The sequence below is a fragment of the Myodes glareolus genome, chromosome 14 (assembly GCF_982192425.1).
Source record: "Myodes glareolus chromosome 14, mMyoGla1.1, whole genome shotgun sequence".
NCBI classification, from domain to species: domain Eukaryota; kingdom Metazoa; phylum Chordata; class Mammalia; order Rodentia; family Cricetidae; genus Myodes; species Myodes glareolus.
Window position 1 is genome coordinate 5,554,055 of NC_142039.1, and position 20,255 is coordinate 5,574,309.

Sequence of the window (20,255 nt, forward strand, 5' to 3'; positions counted from 1 at the left end):
TGGTCTGATCTTATGTGACTGCCCTTATGAGCGTATTCCCCTGTTCACTGACATACTGTTACATAGCTCCTCTCTAGGGAAGCACACAACACGCATATTTATAGCTAAATATTTCTCAATATTTTGCCGAACATGTTTGACTGTATGCTTAGTCATGCATGTACAAATATACAAAACTCACATAGAATGAAATATATTTATATATGTACAGTCTCAGAAAGTTTTCCTATCTCTCTATGTTCAGAGAAGCACAAAGCACACTTGCGAAGCGTGAACGCCTCCAGTGAGGCACACTCAGATGTCTTCGCGAGCTGGTTGCTAGGAGAGGGTGAGAAAGGAACCCCAGCTTGGTCTTTAGCTGCTCTATAGTGAATTTATCCATTTTTGTTTTAGGAAAACATAAAATTGGAAGTGAAGAATGCTGATATAGTATGTGAAAGACTACGAAAGGTAAAATAAGATAGAAAATATTTCTAGATTTTAAGTTTTTAAAATAATCTTTTATTTATATTTTTAGTCATTGGTGCATTTTGGTCATATCCATTTACCAGCGTCTCCTTCCAACTGCTCTTTGTGCCCCTTACTTTGTCTCCCTTGTGCTTTCAATCCCTCTCTCTTTTGGTTATTAATAATCCCCTGAATTTAATTAGTGCTGCCCATGCATGTGGGGCTATGCACAGGCAACCTGCCACAGCCATGTCTTCAAAGGAGAGTGACTCTCCCCTCTCAGCATCCACCAATGGTGCAAGGCCTTAGGGGCTCCACCTCCAATGCTGGAATTTTAACTGCTTTGATCTTGTGCAGGTCTTGTGTAGGTACCCATATCTGAGGTTATCGTGAGGGTTCCACTTCAGCATGGGTAAATCCACTGGTGAATCCATACTGAATGGGCTATCAGGAGCTGGGCTGGTTAGAGGAAGTATGTGGAATATTCCTTTACACTGTGTGAATATATGTCACTGTGGTTGGGTTAATAAAAAGCCTGACTGGCCAAGAGCTGGACAGGACAAGGTTACTTGGGAGAACCAGACTAAGGACACTGGGAAAAGGAAGGGCAAAATCAGGGGAGCTGCTAGACAGACGCAGAGAGGAAAGAAGAGATGTAAAATGAAAGATAAGTATTGCCATGTGGCAGAATGTAGACTAAAAGAAATGGGTTAATTTAAATTTTAAGAGCTAGTTAGTAATAAGCCTGAGCTGACAGCTGAGCATTTATAATTAATATTAAATCTCTGTCTTGGTTATTTGGGAACTGGCAAATGGAAAAGAAAAGTCCATCTACAGAAGTAGATTGCTGAAGTGTATCTTTGCAAGGTATGTCTGGTCTGGGCCCTTAGTGTATCTCTCCACTTCCTGTCTCCTTCTACAGTGTGTATGCTTATTTCTAATTTATATTATTTGGTATTTTTTATTAACTGTGTGTTCTAGTTTGTATTATTCTGCTGTGATAAAACACCATGACTAAAAACAACTGGGAAGAAAGAATTCATGTCATCTTATAATTCCCATGTTACAGTCCATCATTGAAGGAAGTCAGGGCAGGTGCTCCAGACAGGAACCCGGAGGCAGGAACTGAAGTAAGGCCACTGTTTACTGACTGCTTCCCCTGCAACTACTTTTATATACAGCCCAGGATCACTTGCTCAGGGATGGGTGGGCTGATACCCTCCCATTTTAATAAATAATCAAGAAAATAACCTACAGATGTCCACAGTCCAAAGTAAATTTTCAATTGAGATTTCTTCCCAACTATGTTTAGGTTTATGTCAAACTGTCAAAAAATTAAACAATACAATCAATCCTTTCTCAACTTGAACACAAATACATCACTATTAAACCATAATCTTTCCTTTCTTGTCTACCTCTAAGATCTCATGTTATTATCACAGTATAAAATGTAGTATAATTTTAAATATCCCCCATTCTTTGAAAAATTCAGACATTTTAGAAGTCCAAGTTCTCTTTAGAAACAGTGTCTTAACTGTGGCTCCTGTAAATTCCAAAATATGTCACATATGCCTTATTGTCAAAAGGAAGTGTCAGGGCACAGTTGTGATCAAACCAAACACCGCATCATGCTATGTCAATCAAAACCTGTAGTTCAATGCCTAGTATATGGGACACTCACGAACTTCTGCGCTCTGAAGGGCTTGGACAACTCCATTCCTCTGCTCTGCCTTCTGAAATACAAACAGCTTGTCTGGTGGGCTCAGGCTGGTTTCCCTCCACACCTGCTGCTGTGCTTGGAGGTCATCTCAGGGCCGGTCCTGGCACCTACAGTACTCTGGTGCCATGGCAATGGAGGCTGCACCTTCATCTCTCCGGCTCTTTAGGGATTTTGACATTGCCACATGGTGCGGAGCCTCGGCGTCTCTCCATGACCCTTTAGACTTGGAGTTTCTACTGAGGCGGAGGCTACACCTACATTAATGGGCTCTCTTTTGACCTCCCTTCAGGCAGAAATTAGCACACACTTTCAACATATTATGGTACCAAGGACAGCAAAAGGTTGCTATTTTACGCTTGACCACTGGGGGGTAATATGACACTTCAAACGTAGAGTAGGGAGAAGTCAGGTCATGTAAGTACCACTGTGACTCAGAATGCACTTTCTTTGATTTAAATGTGCTCAGATCCACCCTGTGCTTGTGAAAGGAAATGGAGGACTGCAATTATATAGGAATAATAGATAAATGGAAAACGGAAAAGATTAGCCTCCCTAAGAACCATAATAGAGAACTCCAGATGAAAGGTAAGAAAATGGCAAGAACACCAAATAGTGCTTTTTTGTGTCCTTGGTAATTGAGGTGAAAAATATGCACAGGAAGAACTCCACTGGTGCTGAGGAAAGCTCACAGGAACCGCTGCTTAGATCCCCACACCCTGAAACGAATGTGTTGCTGCTCTCCATAAAACGGACTGAGAAAGAAACAAACATCTCAGCCTTCAGTTCAGTGTTGGTCTTGTATGCGTCTGTCAACTTTGTTTTGGCTGTAGTCTAAGTGCTCCAAGCTTTCCAGTCACGGTTACACTGTGTGCTGGGGAGGGAAGAGCTGTGAGGTCAAAGTCCCACTCTACAAATGTCGTTCATCCCCATTTTGTTAGACCTCAGAAAATGCTCTCTGAGGAAAGCCTCAGCATGTGATGTACTGGTGTCATGAAGGAGAACTGGAGGGTGTAATTAAATTGTACTTTAAATGTTTAAAACTGTATTTAGAAACTTTCTGTGAGAAAAGGGGGTGTTTTATAAAAACATATTCTAGAAGAAGCTAGTGAGGTTACTTGAAGTTTTCTTATGGGAGTCTGCAAAGATGTTGTGCTGACTAGTTTACGTCAACTTGACACAAGCTAGCATCATCAGTGAGGAAGGAGCCTCCGTTGAGAAAAATGTCTCCAGAAGGTCAGGCTGTAGGCAAACCTGTAGGGAATTTTCTTAATTAGTAATTGGTGTAGGAGGTGGGCATAGTCCATTGTGGGTCAGGTCACCCCGTGCTAGTGGTCCTTGATCCTGTAAGAAAGCAATCTGAGCAAGTTCTGGAGACCAAGCCAGTAAACAGCACCTCTCCCTGGCCTTCCCATCAGCTCCTGTCTCCAGGTTCTTACCTTGCTGAGTTCCTGTCCTGACTTCCTTCACTGACAGGCTATGGATGTGGTTTCATCACAGCAACGAGAACCACACTAACACAGCTGCCTGTTGTTTGCTTGAGAGAAGTTGAAAGTAGAATAATTACCAGAGTGTGGGGCATGAAGTACAGACGTCTGAAAGTTTGACTCATGGTACTAAGTTGTAGGTAGATAAGAGTAAGAAGCTCTCATATGATATTACACAGTGGAACAACCATAAAAAGCAGGCTGAGCAAGCTATGGAGAGCAGGCCAGTAAGTACCTCTCCACGGCCTCTGTCTCAGCTCCTGCCTCTAGGTTCCTGCCCTGTTTGAGTTTCTGTCCTAACTTTCTTCAGTGGTGAACAATGCTGTGGAAGTGTAAGCCAAATAAACCCTGTCCTCCCCTGCTGTAGGAAATCCTACAGTCAGTAGCCTTTAAGTTACCTGCCCACTTGGGCGTGCTCTCTTATGCTTTAAATGCCTATGTAAAGGCCTCTCTTCTGGCTGCAGGATTTGGTTCCTGTTCCCCGTTCAAGATGAGGATTATGAGTCTACCCCTAAATAAATAACCCTTTATTTGTATTCAATTCTGAGCTAGTGTGGAATTTCTTTTTAGCATTCGTCTCCACTCCCCAGTTTGCTTTGACCATGGTGTTTCACCACAGCCATAGTAACCCTAACAGATGTCATATAATTTTTGGCATGTGAGTATGATCAATATACAAATTTAGATTCTGGAAGTCTCAAATTTATAATAAAATCATTAGACTGCTTTAGTAAAAGCTCATGTATTTGAGGGTTGCCTCCTATAGGTTAATCCTCTTTTCCCAAAACAAGTCTCTTGGTTTTATTTCTAGGCACAGCCTTGATAAGAGGCTGGGACAGTTACTGTTTCCAGAAGACACATACTGGAGAGCTCCTACATTCATGGGAGCCCTTCTGTGATGGCTAGTCTTTATTTCCTACTTGATTGGCTTTAGAAGGACCTGGGAGATAAGTAAATACAGCTCTGGAAATGTCTCCAAAGGTTTCCAAGAAAGAATGGCTAAAAGGAAGCACTGTCTCAGAGGCTAGAGGTCCCAATATGATAGCAGGGCAAAAGGAAGAAAGTGAGTACAAGGGATTCCTCTCTCTTCTTCCTGGCCATATTGATGTCAGCTTCTCAGCCCTAGCACAACACCCCACCCTGAAGCACTCCAGAAACAATGAGCCAAGTAAACCTACCCTTCCCTTAAGTCTTTCACAGTGATGGGAAGTCTGATACGCTGTCCAAAGTCTAATGGATAAACTTGTCAGAGATACAAGTCAGAACTACTGGGGCACCGTGGGATGGAAAGGGGACAGGAAGAAGACTGAAAGTGAGATGGCTCACCTCTGTTTACTGCCCATTGCTTTGCACACTGGTGAAGAGAATAGGCCTCTTCACTACTAACCAAAGATGCTGAAATCTGGAAAGGATTCTAAGTGTGTGGTTTCAGAGAGTTTGTTAGAGAATCTCACTGAGCTAGGCAGGGCTTGGAGGAGGCACTTTGAGTTTTCTTTGCCTGTTTATGTTTGGGAGAGGTGCTTCTCTTTCACTGCTGAATGCCTATAGCTTTAGAGTCATACATGTTCTATTCTTGTTTCTATTGTGCCAGTCTGGAACTGGATGAAATATGGTGCATCAATAGAGATAACTGGTATTTCTGGCCATAGCTGGGAATATGCATTGCTAAGACAGCAAGTGGAGGGAAAAAAATCAAGTGAATGTTATCATTTTGACTTCTGTGGTGCTGAGGATTGAGAAATTATTTCAGAATCCATTAAAATTCAGATTGTCTTGAGGTGATTTTAGTAAATAATGAAAACTATTTTGAGCGAAATAATATATGCTTTAGAATTTAAAAAATGCTTTCTGATGAAAAGGCTAGAAACTTGGGAGAGTGCATGTAAATATATGCCAAATGCATTTGTTCAAAAAATTCAGGGCCACTGGATCTCTGAAGTGGTATCTGTAAGGAGAGGAAATGTAGGGAGATGGCCATGGGATTAAATGTGTAGGCGTTTCCTAGGTGAAGGAGGATTGCAGGCAGAGGGCTGTGACTTCCATTAAGAGATTTCAGCCAGACATTTGTACCATTTCCCTTTTTAAGATCTTGAGCCTAAACTTGAAGTAAATACAGTACTTCCTTTCATCCTAAAACTTTGACAAGTACTAAAATATATCTTATGAATGTACATCTTATATTAACTTATTTCTATTAATCTGTGTATCGGCATGAGGTTGTGGCTTACTGGTAAGGGTCTGGCGTGTCCTCCTTTGGCAGCTCCATGGCATCTCCTCAACTTCTCCTACTCTTTCTCTGTATCTCTTCTAGCCTAGTTATAGTCTGCTCTGTTATAGGCCAAAGTAGCTTTATTAATTAGCCAGTAAAAACAACACATATACAGAAGGGCCTCCCACATCAGAGGTGGGGTTGGAATAATAAGAACAAACTAGAGTGTCAGGGGATGTGTGTGCGCACACAACATCTAGGCTTCAAACTGGAGGGGTGAGCATTTGGAGGAAAATTGTAAAAAAACTTGTGAAGAGTGTGGAAGGTGTACAGAAAGGGTGCAAGGGCGTGCAGTCCAGGGGGGTTCTGATAGTTGCAGAAGAAAGGGACAGTGAAAAACTTATTTTTTGCACATAAAACCACATGTTCAGCTGTGCTATTTTAAAGAACCACATACAGATTTAGTTTTGCTATGTTGGAATGATCTCTTGGAGAAGTGATTCTCAACCTTCCTAAGTCTGCATCCCTTTAATACAGTTCCTCATGTTGTGGTGACCCCCCCAACCATAAATTATGTTGTTGCTACCGCATAACTGTAATTTTGCTAGTTATGAATCATAATGTGAATACCTGATATGTAGGATATCTGACATATGACCCTTGTGATAGGATCGCTTGACCCCCAAAAGGGTCATGACCCATGGCTTGAGAACCACCGTCTTAGAAGAAATCAGATGTAAAAATCAATCAAAAGCAAATTTTGAGTCCTTTTATGGTATATTCTATTATTTAGATTATTACGTAAATAAACTACCTCCCACGTGTTGGGATTAAAGGCAAGTGCTGCCTTGCTTGGCTACCATCTTCTTATAATAAAGCTACTAATATTATCTGGAGGCCTGCCCTCAACTAAGCCTCATTCCTTCCCAAAGGTCATGCATCCAAATACCAGGAGCAGCTGATGTTAAGGACTGTTTAAAATTTGCATTCTGGAATCACACTACAAACACAGTCAGAACCTAAGGAAACAGGAGGAGGTGTGCACAGCACAGCTCCCTGGGCGATGGTCCTGTAGACCGGAAGTGCATGCTGTCCCTGGGACTACCCAATCCTTCTCTCTTTAAATCCAGTGCCTGGCAAGACAGTGGAACACAGCAAATCTTTGTTGAGCTCATCAGCAGACTTTGGCTTTTAAAAATCCTGCTGCTGTTGTCAACACCTTTCTCTCATAAATATTTAGCCTGTTGAGAGTTTCTGGCAGAGTCGTTATGCTTCTAATGGGATATTTCAACACATCAGTTTCAAACATTGATGTGCCAAGCTAAAAGATATCTATGAGATGTTTACCATGTGTCAGGTTCTTTGTACTCAGAGTTATAGTAAGAAAACAAAATGAACAAAAGTCCCTGATGTCACAGTTATATTCCAGTGAACATTAAGATTTAAATAGAGCATTTAATAATTAGATTATATCTACACATAATAGATCTATATAAAGCTTTAAATTTACATATACATAGAATATGGAAATTTTATACACATGTGTATATATGTACATATACATGTATACAAAAAAATTTGTGTTCCATATGACTGGTTGCTACATATTTACAAAATTAACCACTGATAGCAAACAGCCAGCCCTTCATTCCACAGGTCAATCATAGAATGATCCAATAGACTTAAATAAAAGATTGGTTAGCTAGGAGTAGAGAAAGATTTTAATCAAACAACCAAACAGAAGTGTGCAGTTTAAGTTCTTTGCTCACCAGTGAACTGCTGGGAAGGAGGATGATGGTGCAGCCCCCCATTTAGTGAACCCCTTCTGGCATTTGCCTCATCAAACGCAGGGCAACCCTGCTGCAATGAGTTAAGACTGACTGAGTCTTTGTTATCCAAGTAATACTATTTTCTGTGGCCTTTGTGTTAATGTTTTTCAGTTCACATATATGGAGCTCAAAAACACTAGGGCATGTTACTGTACACCATCATATCCTGCCTACACTTCCTAAATTCTTTTCTAAATTACTTCTTTAGGTTCTCAGACAAAGCAATGGGCTTTATAATGGAATTTTGATACCTAAATTCTTATTATCATATTTATATAATATTATCATATCATATATTCTATAACATAGTTATCTTTGGCGAGGATATCTCTCAGCAATGGTTGGTATGATTTTTGTTTGAGTCAAAGAAGTGAAAGAAACATCTCCTTCACTGCAGAAGACCACAGCCAATAAAAACGCAGAGCCGTAGAACCTAATCCCCTTATTTATGTCTACAAAACAGACCCTCACCTGAGACTGTGGAAGAGCGCCAGACAGTTCCAAGAGCCTGAGAACCAGAGTTTGTTGTGAGAGTGTGACTCCTGGGATTGTCAGAAGCTATGCCACAAAGCTCATCGACACACCTGCCTGTTGAGCTGGACAAGGACAGCAACAGCACACTCTCCAAATGGATGGGGGAAATCCCATGAGGTCTCAACTCTACAGAAAGAATTCCAAGCAGGTGAGGAATGTTGGGAGCAGGACAGATAATCTTTTCCCAACCGGTTGTCCAGTACCAAGTGGTCAGTGCGAAAAACATACATACAATAACTTTATATGGACTGATCAGGTTACATTTAGAAATACATAAGTGTATACATATACATGTGTGTGTAATAACAATGGAAAGAGAGGTCATGAACTTAAAAGAGAGCGAGGAGGGATATATGGAAGCGTTTGGAAGGAGAAAAGGAAAGGGGGAAATGTTGTAATTATATTATAATCTCAAAAATAAATTAAAGATGTCTCACTAAATATGTTTCAAGAGATTAATGTAGATTTTTACTAGTTGTATCCTTTGTCTTATGTTTTCTCCATGTCTGGATCTGTTTCTCAGTTTTCCTACAAGATGCTGCCCTCCCTCCAAGCAAGATGATCAACATCTCAGATCTCAGATGGGAGAGAGATGGTTTGCGGGTAGTTAATGGTTGAGGTGGTTTGGATGAGGGGTCTTGAAATGTTTTGGATACACAGAGGATGCAGTTCAGGGCCCATTTCCTGATCAGACTCTACTATTGACCCTTTCAGGCCCTTAGTTCAATTCCCTGGCTTTTCTTTTGGTTCCTTATCAATCTAACAGTAATGTTCATCTTACACTTGATAATTTCAAGCTCAATGATTAATTTTTTTAAAACTCCACATTGAGATGACAGCATTGAGCTCCCACCTCTGGCAGTGGGTCTTGTGCATTCAGCAGACACTGAGTTGGTCTCCCCTGTCCCATAAAGTTCATGTTTATGAAACTGGGCAAATATACCTAAAGCAAAGACTGGCTTATGTCGAGGTTTACCTCCCTGAGTTTCTTCCTTGACTAAATTTCCAGCTTGAATATTTTTTCATTGATAGTTAAGACATTTTAAATTCAACTTTTGTTGTTTCTCAGTTGGAAAGACATTGAGAATGTAGCCCGTCATATCACACAACAGTTTCATGACAACTGTATTTTTAACTTTATGTTCTTGGAATTCTTGGTTTAATTCTATAGCTTCCTTGACTTTTTCTTGTGTTTTCTACCTCTTTATTGTTTTTGTTTCTTATAGAGTTCCTGTTTTATTATATCTACTCATCCATGCTTAAACGTCAGCAGTCCTAATTATTTGATTTCTACAAATGCAATGCAGTCCTTTCTGCCTGGTACACTGATGTCTTAAGTTACTCTACTGACTTTAGCTGAGTTTTGGGTGTTCCTTTCAATTTCTGACCTATCTGCTTCCTGGGTTCTCACTCCATTGGCTTACAATATACTTTCCTGGGCTTTGTGTTTTGTTGGTTGCATGGTTCCCCTTTTGGTTTGCCTGTTTTGTTCATAAACACTTGTAAAGATTATTACCCTCATGAAGTAGTGAGCAAGGATTTTTTTTTTTTGTTGTTGTTGTTGAGTATAAATGTTTTTCAAAAGAGCGTTCTCTTTTCTGGGAGGCTGAGAATGCGTCCTACAGGCAGGATGTGTCCAACTGCAGATGTCATCTCTGTAGTATATACAAATAGAAACCTCCACCACAGCAAAAGATGGCCGTTCTACTCAGGCGACAACGTGTGTTCTGTGCCATTAAAGTCCACACTATTTTTTTTTTTTACCTGGACACAAACTGCTTTTAGCAGTTTGAATAACTGCTCTAGCAAGTAGCATCCATGCAGTGAGTGGAAAAGGTCACCTGCAGAGCTGCCGCTCAGTTAATTACCCTGACTGCTGACCCTGTCTCACTTCTCTCTATACTGCCGAGGTGGAATACAGAGCTCAGTGAGAGTTTTCCCGAGAATATTGGCTCCTTCTTCCGCCCCAGATTTCCTCCGACCACGTCTAAACTAACGTGTTCTCCACACTCCTCCTCTTCTTTTCTTCTTTCTGAAACATAAGTCTGGTGTATTGTCAGTTCTGCCTACTGTCCTTGAGACTACTTATTAGGAATGAATATCTCATCTTTTCTCTCCTGTCCCTGAAATCTTGAGAGGGTACAGGAAGTACATGTATTCAGCCCACTAGTTACACTGAAACTTAATTAAAAGTTTCTTTTCTGTATTAGAAAATGAATGATATTATATTTCTGCTGTGTTCTTCATGTCTTCCCTTTATTTCATATGTGTAAAATTGATGGCTAAATCTGTATTCATAGGCTATGCAGGTGGAGGTGGGGCATGACAGAACGGAGGATGAAAAGGCCTTCTCTGGGGATCCAGATTGCTGAGCACAGTGGAATCGTGGGAATCAAGACATTTTGATGTCTTCCTGGACCAGTGTGATAGCCTTCCTTGGGTACTGCTTCACTCTGGACCCTTCCCAGGCATGACTATACATTATAAACTGTGATTCCTTCACTGTACAAATCAATTCCTCACACATCTTGCTTTTTTTTAGAAAGAAATTCTTACTAGGGCATGAGGATGTGACTTTCATCGCAGACACCAGTCAAGCTGAGTGTGGTGGTGAATGTGCTGGAGGTCAAAGACAGGTTGATCCCGGAACTGCTGGCAGGCAGTTCAGCCAGTCAGTGAGCTCCAGGTTAGTGAGACACTATGTCTGAGATTAAGGTATATAGAAAGGGGTAGACATTCTACATGGATGCCTGGAATCTGCACACAAGTACAGTGGAACACACAAGAACACACAAGAACACACACACACACACACACACACACACACACACACACACACACACACAGAGAGAGAAAGAGATGTAGTAGGAGAGCCACTTGTTTGTTCCTAGCTTCTCAGCCCTAAAATAACCACACAGAAATCATATTATTTGCAATACTGTTTGGCCAACAGCTTAAGCATATTTCTGGCTAACTCATATCTTAAACTAGCCCATCTCCATTAATCTGTGTATTGCCATGTGGCTGTGGCTTAGTGGGTAAAATTCTGATGTCTGTCTTCAGTGGGGCATGGCTTCTCACTGACTCTGTCTTCTTTCTCCCAGCATTCAGTTTAGTTTTCCTCTCCTAGCTCTGTTCTACCCTATCACAGGCCCAAAACAGCATCTTTATTAACCAATGGTATTCTCATACAGCATACAGAGGAAAATCCCACATCACTTCCCCTTTTCTGTTTAAATAAAAAAGGAAGGTTCTAACTTTAACATAGTAAAATTACATATAACAAAACAAATATCAAGAATTACAGTTGTAATATTTATATCTACTTTTTCTTTTATCACAAATAAGAAAAACTATATCTATTCTTCAACTCCTTTAAAGACCCTGGAAGGATATAATATTACCTAAGTAAACAGAAAGTTCATTGTCAGCAACTTCCAAAAGTCTAGAATTGACAGAGACATTTCACTGCCTGGACAATCACCCAAAATTCTTCTGTACTGTTGGAGCATCCATCTTCAGCCTACAGGCCCATAGTATCCAGCAGACTTTGCCATGAATCAGGAAATTTGAAGATATGTTCTGCCTTGTAATAGCATAGTCCACCAGTTGCTTTCTTCTGTGTCCTGCAGAATCTCTGGCAGACTCTTTCATGAAGCAGGAACCCTGAAGGATCATCTCAACCTTTAGGGAAGTTCAGCAGTCATCTCTCTGTGGGTCCCACATGTCTAGCTCACACAGCATAACATCAAGCAGTCCAGGCAAGAGCGGTCTCTTGCCCAAATGTCTAGCAAACTCCATAAGGAGCCTCTTCAATGCCCATCATCCTCTTGAAGTAGATTGGTGCTGCCAGGAGCAGATGTGCCTCATTGTCATGAAAAGTACTACCTTTTTAAACATCATAAATGCCATACTCTGAAGGTCTTTGAAAGATTTGAAGAATCCCTATCTACCTGAAATATATCTCTGTACATCTAGAAAACCTAACAAACATGACTACAAGCTTGACTATTATAGATGACTATCTATTAACCTATATTTCTTAAATATACATTACATTTTTAAATGAACTGTATAAACACAATACCTTAATCAAGATCAGAAATACAAATACACAATTTAACAAAATTGACCTTAAATTTGTATCAATAAACCAAGATCCCTACCAATGCAAATCTCTATAGCATATTTCCTTTTAAATGTAAATAAACATTTATAAACAATATTTGAGAATATGGTCATAGTTCTCTCCAAACTGCTTCTTGCTTTTTGTTGGGTGAAGTATTTTGGGGGTATTCATGGTGATCTTTTAGGGGAGAGGTCTTGGTCCATCAAACCACATTAGTTTGGAAGGATTCTACAGGTTCTCATCCTCTGTGGAAACAAAAGAAGAACCTCTTTTCCAAAACAATATATCCTAAGACCCAAATTTTGAAGAGAAGATAGTTTTAAGGTATATATGTTGATTTAGCTTAGCAGCCTATACAATGAGATGTCTCTCTGTACTTAGCTCCTTCACAGTCGAAAATTTCAAAGAAAACACAATAATATACACAATCCAGACTCTTCTGTGTCTAATCCATCTTTACATGGTTCATTTTCTTTTTATTCCTATAACTTTTTCTACAAGTTTACTTTGTCTCTTTAAAGACTTTGTTTTAGTTTTTAAAAAACATTTACTTCTTTTTTATAACTCTCTCTATTCTTTTACTTCTCTCTCCCAAGTCTATGTACATTTATCAAACACTGTGATCCATTTAGAGTTCTTTTTCATCTGAATGTGTCTTTATTGTATATCTGTAATCATTTTCTGACCAGGACTGCTTCTTAAAATGGTAAGTGCTTCTTAAAAACCTAAGCAGTGGCATGGCTAGGGTAAATAAGGCCCTGCCTGTTTGCTCCACCCAGTCCAACATGGCGGAAGACAGTTCACTGCCTCTGAAACTGTCGGGTGGGAGCTGTCCTCACCACTTCAACTCTTAGAACCAGTTGGTCCATGCTGCCAAGTAATTTACAGCACACTGCCCCCACAAACCCCATTTAAATGCCCAGTTTCCTGAGAGAGAGAGTAGGGGGGCAGGGTCTGTATCATTGTGGAACGTAGCTCCCTCTCTAGTTCCACCTTGGTGCAAGTTCTCCAGTTCTCTGCTCCTCTGGAAGACCATACCTTGCACTAGATGTTGGTGACATCAGTGGTGAGACAGGCAGAGACCCCCAAGCCCCCAAACATTCCCATTATATTCTGTCTTCCAGATGATAGTTACAGACACACTGTCTTTCCTTCTATTTGGGCTAAATTTTCTTACTCTTTGTATCTTGGTGCATTAGTTAATTTCTCAGGAAAATAATGCTTTTATCTTAAGCTTTTACATGTCAAACTCTGTTGAGTTGAAACTGTATATTTTCTTGTATTATTATTCTTTTCATTTATAAATTCTTTATTTCTTATGATACCATGAATTTTGCCTCTTTATACTTCTTATAATGATATAATGGTTTTCTAGGGCTAGATGTCATGGACACTAAATAAATATTTGTTGACTAGGTAAGTTATTTAGGAATGACTGCCTGTGGATAGAGAAGTGGTGTGTGTGTGTGTGTGTGTGTGTTTGTATGTATGTACAGTAAACAACCAATGGCACCCACTGGGATGCCTGCCAAGCTTGGAAGCCCATGTCTCCCTTTTCCTGACATTTGTCCCAGATTTATAGCGGTGACTCTGAAAAGTGTGTCATCTAGAACATGTCACCTTGAACAGCATGGACACTCATTCCTAAAGGAGTTAGATTCAAAGCTCACTCAGAGTCTTTCTTAAGAGTAAGAACAAGAGACAGCTAGAAGGTGGAGCCAAGCCCAGTTATCAATGGCAGAACTCCAGAGAAATCAACTCTCGAGTTGACTCTCTGACTTTGCTGAAGCACCAAGGACAGTCAAGCTCTGAGTTCCTAAGTTTCTTTGCAGGCTGTGAACTTTTACTGATGTTTCTTTGCCTAAACTAGTTCAAATTGTGTTTCATTGTTTGCAGCCAGAGAACATTATTGTTAGCTTAGCATTGCTACCGTAATGCTCCAAAGCAGAAGGTGAGCCATGACTAAGACGGGAGTTGGTTTTAAAGGCAAGTGCTGGAATTAAGGAGTAGAGCTGATGGTGGGAGAAGCAGATGCCACTTTGGGCAGGACTCACTGTGGTTTTGACTGAAATGGAAACACATGATTCCTAACATGCTGTGGGAGGGGACGCTATAGTCATTCCTGTGTGTGCAAACCCATTACCTCCAGAAAGGTTTACATGCATAAGACAAATTTCACTAGTTTTCTACTCCCAAAGCTCAGTAAACTAAATAGGAATCTCACTCCCCCTATAACACTGGTGTCTACTGGGTCTCCAAAAGTACCTGTTCTATATTATGTTTCTACTAGAACAGTTTCTGTAAGATTCCTAGTACAGACATTCTGGTGTTATGGTCTTCAGATCTCAAGGGTCAAATACGGTGCTTCAGGAATGACCTCCCAAGAATATCCCGGGACCTCATTCTGTTACCAGGAATTCACACAGCAACTCCCACCCTAAAGATACGTTCCTGTCATCTACCCACGGATTACTTTCTTGTCTTATAAGCAGTTGAGGACAAGAATGATTTAGAATTGGGTTGTTTTTTAAACATTGCCTGTTCACTAAGGGCCCTCATTTAGCCTGTTTAGAGACCACAACACTTCCTCAAGAGACTAGAGACCTGGCCCGATTGATCTTCTGGGTGAACAACTGTGCATGCTCCTGAAGCCCTGCTTTTTGACAGGGACTCCCATGTCTTTCTTATGCTCACAGGACCCCCAAAGACTTTCTCCTTTTTGTAATCTTGGGAGGTATTCATCAAGACCCGGCCTTGAGTGTGCTCCCACTGGGCACTCAAAAAGCTGTGCCAATCATTCCAACTTTCTGTTTGTATCCACTTACTTCTGAACTCACCTGCTATGTTACAAGTTCTTCAAACCGAGATTATAGTAACTTATCTTTGTCTGCTACACAAAAGACAAGGCAAATATTCAGCATTTTCTGTTACTTATTTTTGATTTTTTTCAGGAGCTAGGCAGATATCCTAAAAGGAAAAGCAGAGCAGTTTACATAGCTCTGTGATCTGTATGTGTGTGTGTGTATGTGTATATGTGTGTATTATAACTAACATAATATATATCTTATATACAGTATGTAATCTGTAGTTTATATAGTTCCTGCACTCTTTAAAATGATAAATTTATATAAATAAACATGTGTGTTTATATGTATAAGCCATAAATATACACAGCTCATATATTTTATTTATTAAATTTCTCTATCACCCTATTCCTGAAGCAGCGGTGTGCTACTTATACAGGAAAAACAACCAACACATTTTCCATTCCCTTCCCCTTCTCTTTCTACTTTGCCTTTGATTGAGCATAGGGGGACATGATCACCATGGTTCCTATTTCAAATAGAAGCTGAAATGGTTCATCCTCCCTAGCCTGTTCTTGGCTGACAGGGTCCTTGTGTGGTGCAGTTCTGAGTGAAGGACTGGGAGGGTGGATTCCTATGTCTGTGTGTGAGGTAAACTGAGGCAGAATGAAACTCCCACTCAGCAGCTGCCTCCCACCATCAGATGTGGATGTGCAGCCTTGTTGATTCCATTCCTGTGTGCTGAGCCTCCCGGAGCTCCTGAGTGTCATCTCTGCACAAAGGCAGCTGCCATGGTCTGTGTCAACCTGGGTCTTGTGTCTCAGGTGGCCTTGACTCATTGGCTAATAGGTGATTAACTAGCTTGTCCCCTATGGGGCCCTATTTAAATAGACTCTAATAAAGTCCTTATAAATGAGTCCATCAGAAAAAAATCTGCTTCCAATATACAGAACCCCATAGCTTTTTTCCTTTTTTGCTGAAAGTACATGGATCTAGTTGATGTTTTATATAAATGAAAACAAGACAAAAACAAAACAAAACCCTTAGTTTCTATGAGGAGCTTCTCAGGGTAGCGAATAGCCACTTTCAGTGAATGGCCAACCTGGTTAACTAGCCAACAATTTATTAGGAGGCAATCTAATACTGTAGGAAGGAACGACAAAGGGATGGGCAGAGGCCAGCCACTAGCAGCTCTGTAATAAACACCACTAGCAAGTGTATGGATGAAAAAAAGACACTCAAAACCAATGACAGGAAAAAAAGAAGTATGATATATTAACACAAAGCAGAAAATTCTGTCATTAATCTAGGGAGCACTGAAAGGGGCTTCAGAATTTCAGTTGTAGCTGTTTTGGATTCAGAGTGAGGCTAAGACAGAGAGAAGGAAGAAGCACAGACACGGGCTTTGCAGTTTCTTCAGTCGCTCAGCGCCATTACCACACACCTGCTATAATCTTTATATCCATGAGCTGAGGAGCTTTGTGCATTGGATTTGCTCATAGGCAAGAGAGGCTCTCATAATAAACCCCCTGGCAGACAGAGCAGAGACAATCATTCAGAGTCAGAATTTAATCCCCACCCATATAAAGGTGTAGATAGTCCATGATAGACACTTTCCCTGACATTCCATTCATGTCTTCAAAAAAGTGAGCCTTGCAGCTTTAATAAGCATTCATACAAAAGAACATCTTTCTTTACTCCATGGCTGCTAAGTAGTAATTGGAGCCATCTGTTCTTCCCTGAACATAAACCACACAGCCCAGCCAGCTGTGGAGAGGCAGGATGAAGAACAGCTTCTCTCACAAGATACATCTACATGGTAAAGAGGGAGTGTAAACCTCATACGACAGTTTAAATGAAGTTTATGATAAAATAACCCTACACTTTACTACCGTAATCTTTCACCATCCTAAAGCAGGCCTAGAAGGAAGTAGAACAAAGGATTTTACTGACAAGATTTTTTTTTGACGAAAGCCCGAATTGAGGAAAATCTTGGATTCTAATCTCTCTCCCTCCACATAAGCTTGTATGTGTGCTGGTCAGCTTTTGGTCACCATTACAGATTCTAAGATAAACATTAGGAGGAGGAGAAGTTTATTTTGGTTTTGGAAGTTTCTGTGAGGACCACTGGGCTCTACTGTTTGGGGACCTGTGGGGCACATGATGTCACTACAGGAGCCAGTGAGCTGGCCTTAGTCACCACTCAGGAGAAGGAGAAAGAGACAGGAAGGAGTTTGGGTTCCAGTACCTGCTTCCAGGGCACAGCCTAACAGTTATCTGCCTCCTCCTAGGTCCCATCTGTTACAACTGGGAACAGCCTTTGACACAGGGGTCTTTGGAGAGAATTCAAGTTCCAAACTATGGTAGTATAGTTAAATTGTTGAGGGATTTACAGTTACTGTGTTTAAATCATTTAAATTAATGTGAAAACTAATTTCTGACCAACTGTAGTAAGCTTTTAAATTTGTTTCCCCAACCAGAAGCCTCCATTCTGATATTTCAATTAGGGTTACAAGCATTTTCCCCCACAAAAGTAGAAACAGAGTTCCATGTAGAAAAGTGGCTGTCTGGCTATGGAGTATGCGTTTGTGCTCCTCACTGCATATGACAGGAGGTAAGGTGAGCTTGGGGCAGATCTGCCCTTCCGTTCAGAACTTCTTATGGTCCTTTGGAATTAGTTTTTTACTTTTTCTTCATTCTTCAGAATGGCATAAATGATTATGTTTTCTGAAATGACACATGGTTATATCTACCCCCAGTTACCACCTCAGAGTTCCCACAAAGATCTCCCAGCATGTCCCCCTCCTGACTGCATGTCTTTTTGTTTTTTTAATACAGCAGCCAGATGGTGATGGTGCATACCTTTAATTCCAGGACTCAGGAGGCAGAGGCTGGCAGATCTCTATGAGTTGAGTTCCAGGACAGCCATGGCTACACAGAGAAATCTTGTCTCAAAAAGCAAAACAAGAAGAAATAAATATAACCTACGAAGTTCATTTTGTGCTACCCTCATTTTTTTTTGAGTATGGGGATCACTATAAAAGGGAATCCTATCAGTGGTTACAGATACAAAAACCAGTATTTCTCTCCTGAAGATGTCAGCCTTGGCCAGAAAAGCTTCCTTTTGCAAAGGGCAGCATTGAACAGAGAGATCCATAATTGGTCGAAGTGATGAGACTCAGAGACCAAGTGTTCAGCCCAAGCCAGACATCTATATCACAGCACCCACTCAGGGAAGACCAGGGAAGAGGAAGAAAGAATGCAAGAGCGGAAGGATGGGGAGGAGGGCTGTGGAAGCTGTCTCCTGGACATGACATGACTCCATACTTACTCATAGCAGCCAGGTTACCTATGCAAGATCAATTCAGCCGAAATCTTTCCATAGCTGGGACAGTTGTTCTCCAGGCTCAACCTGGTACTGGGTAGTTATTTAGACTTTTCCCCCCCAGGTGTTGATGTTCTTTGTTGCTTTCGAGAAGAGTCACTCTATTTACAAGGTGTGTCTGCAGTTACACTGGATTGTGTTGCTGTGAAAATCCAGCATGGCCTGGGTGGCTTAGAAAGAGCAGAAATCTCTTTCCCCCATTCTGGAGGCTGGTGGTTGAAATCAGGGTGCAATGTGGCCTGGCTCTGGGGACAACGTCTGTTGAGCTTCACACCTCTCAATTCTCATGATGTCTGCATTTGACAGAGGACGGAGAAATCCCCCTGGAACCTCTTTCTTTTTATAACAGCATCAGTTCCCATTCATGAAGGCTTGCTTCTCATGACTGGATGCCCCCCAAAAGGCCTGTCTCCAAATTTTACTGTACTGGGTGCTGATGGGTTTCCTAAGATATGGGGAGACACAATATTTTGTTTTCACCAATAGTTATGTCCCTCTGTAAGAATAGAAACCAGTAAACATTAAGCAAGCCACCATATTGGTGGCTCCACTGAAGGAAAGACATACAGTCCATGTTATTTTGCTTTGAATGGTGTCTGCCTGGCAGAAGCATATATGTGGGGAGCTCATGGGTCCTAGAGGACCTATGAACTTTCCATCAGGTTTACAGTGATAGACACAGTTCTCCTCCAGTGGAGAGGACCTCAAACTCAATCAGAAAGTGGTTGGTTATGCTCATATCAGCCATACTCCTATTGAAATAAGCACATCTTGTTTACTAGTTCAGTATCATAGTGCTCTTTTGGAGAGAAGTTCTTGCTGTGTAGCGCAGAACAGTTTCAAGATTTATTATCCGTCGGTCTCTGTCTCCCGAGGACCACCACACCTGCTTAACGTCTGGCTTCTTGCTTCTACTTTTCTCCTTAGCTCCCTGTAACGCCCCGAGTGTTCCCACAGCCAAGACCTCTGTCCTCAGGGATGACCTAGGGCAGCACTAGCAAAATGCTCCTGCTTAGAACCGCTAGTCCTCCAGGGCTTCCTGTAAGAGGGAGGCCTTGCATCGAGGTCTGGTCCTTCTTTGCAGCAGCACAAAATGAAATGAGGTTCATGTAAGATGAACGTGCACTTGGCTTCGGGCCGTGGGCATTCTTCTCAGTTGAATATTCATTACCACCCTGAGCGTCAAATGCTATTTTTGTCCTTGTTTGACAGATGAGAGAGCTGAATTTGGAGAGCATAAGAGATCTATTCAGCTAATAAATGGCAGAGCAAGTTTTGAGCAAGTCAGGCTGGCTCCAGCTACAGAGTTGTCAGTTAGCTCACGAGAGCAGTGAAAACACGGCCCACAGTTCTGAATTCTCTTGGCAGGAGCTTATTTTCTAAGCCTGGGCAAACCCAGTCCTTCCCATAACATATGCTATAGTTGTATGTGCTTGGCTAGGCAAGCTTCTGGGAAGGAAATTAATAGGACTTGGTTCCTCAACAGGCATAGGAGTCAAAGAAGGAACCCTTGGCTTTCAGAATTAACATCTGTAATTTCTTGTTTCATCTCCATTTCTGAGTAGTTTAAATGCTGGTTGGTTAACATGGTTGTTTGAATCCCTTCACGGCCAAACATGAAGGCCTGTAATTCTGGCTCTCTGGAGGATAAGGCAGGAGGATCACTAGTTCAAAGCCAGCTTGGGATGCATAGTGAAGTCCTGCCTCAAGCCAA

At 41.2% G+C, this 20,255-nt stretch overlaps 1 long non-coding RNA gene across 1 annotated transcript; it reads left to right on the forward strand.

The window, feature by feature from the left end:
- Positions 1-391: 391 nt before the first annotated feature.
- On the forward strand, positions 392-18,088 carry LOC125417269 (uncharacterized). Its single transcript, XR_015005015.2, has 3 exons — positions 392-450; positions 8,153-8,371; positions 17,995-18,088. It is a non-coding gene; the product is annotated as an uncharacterized LOC125417269 (long non-coding RNA).
- The last annotated feature ends 2,167 nt before the right edge of the window (positions 18,089-20,255 follow it).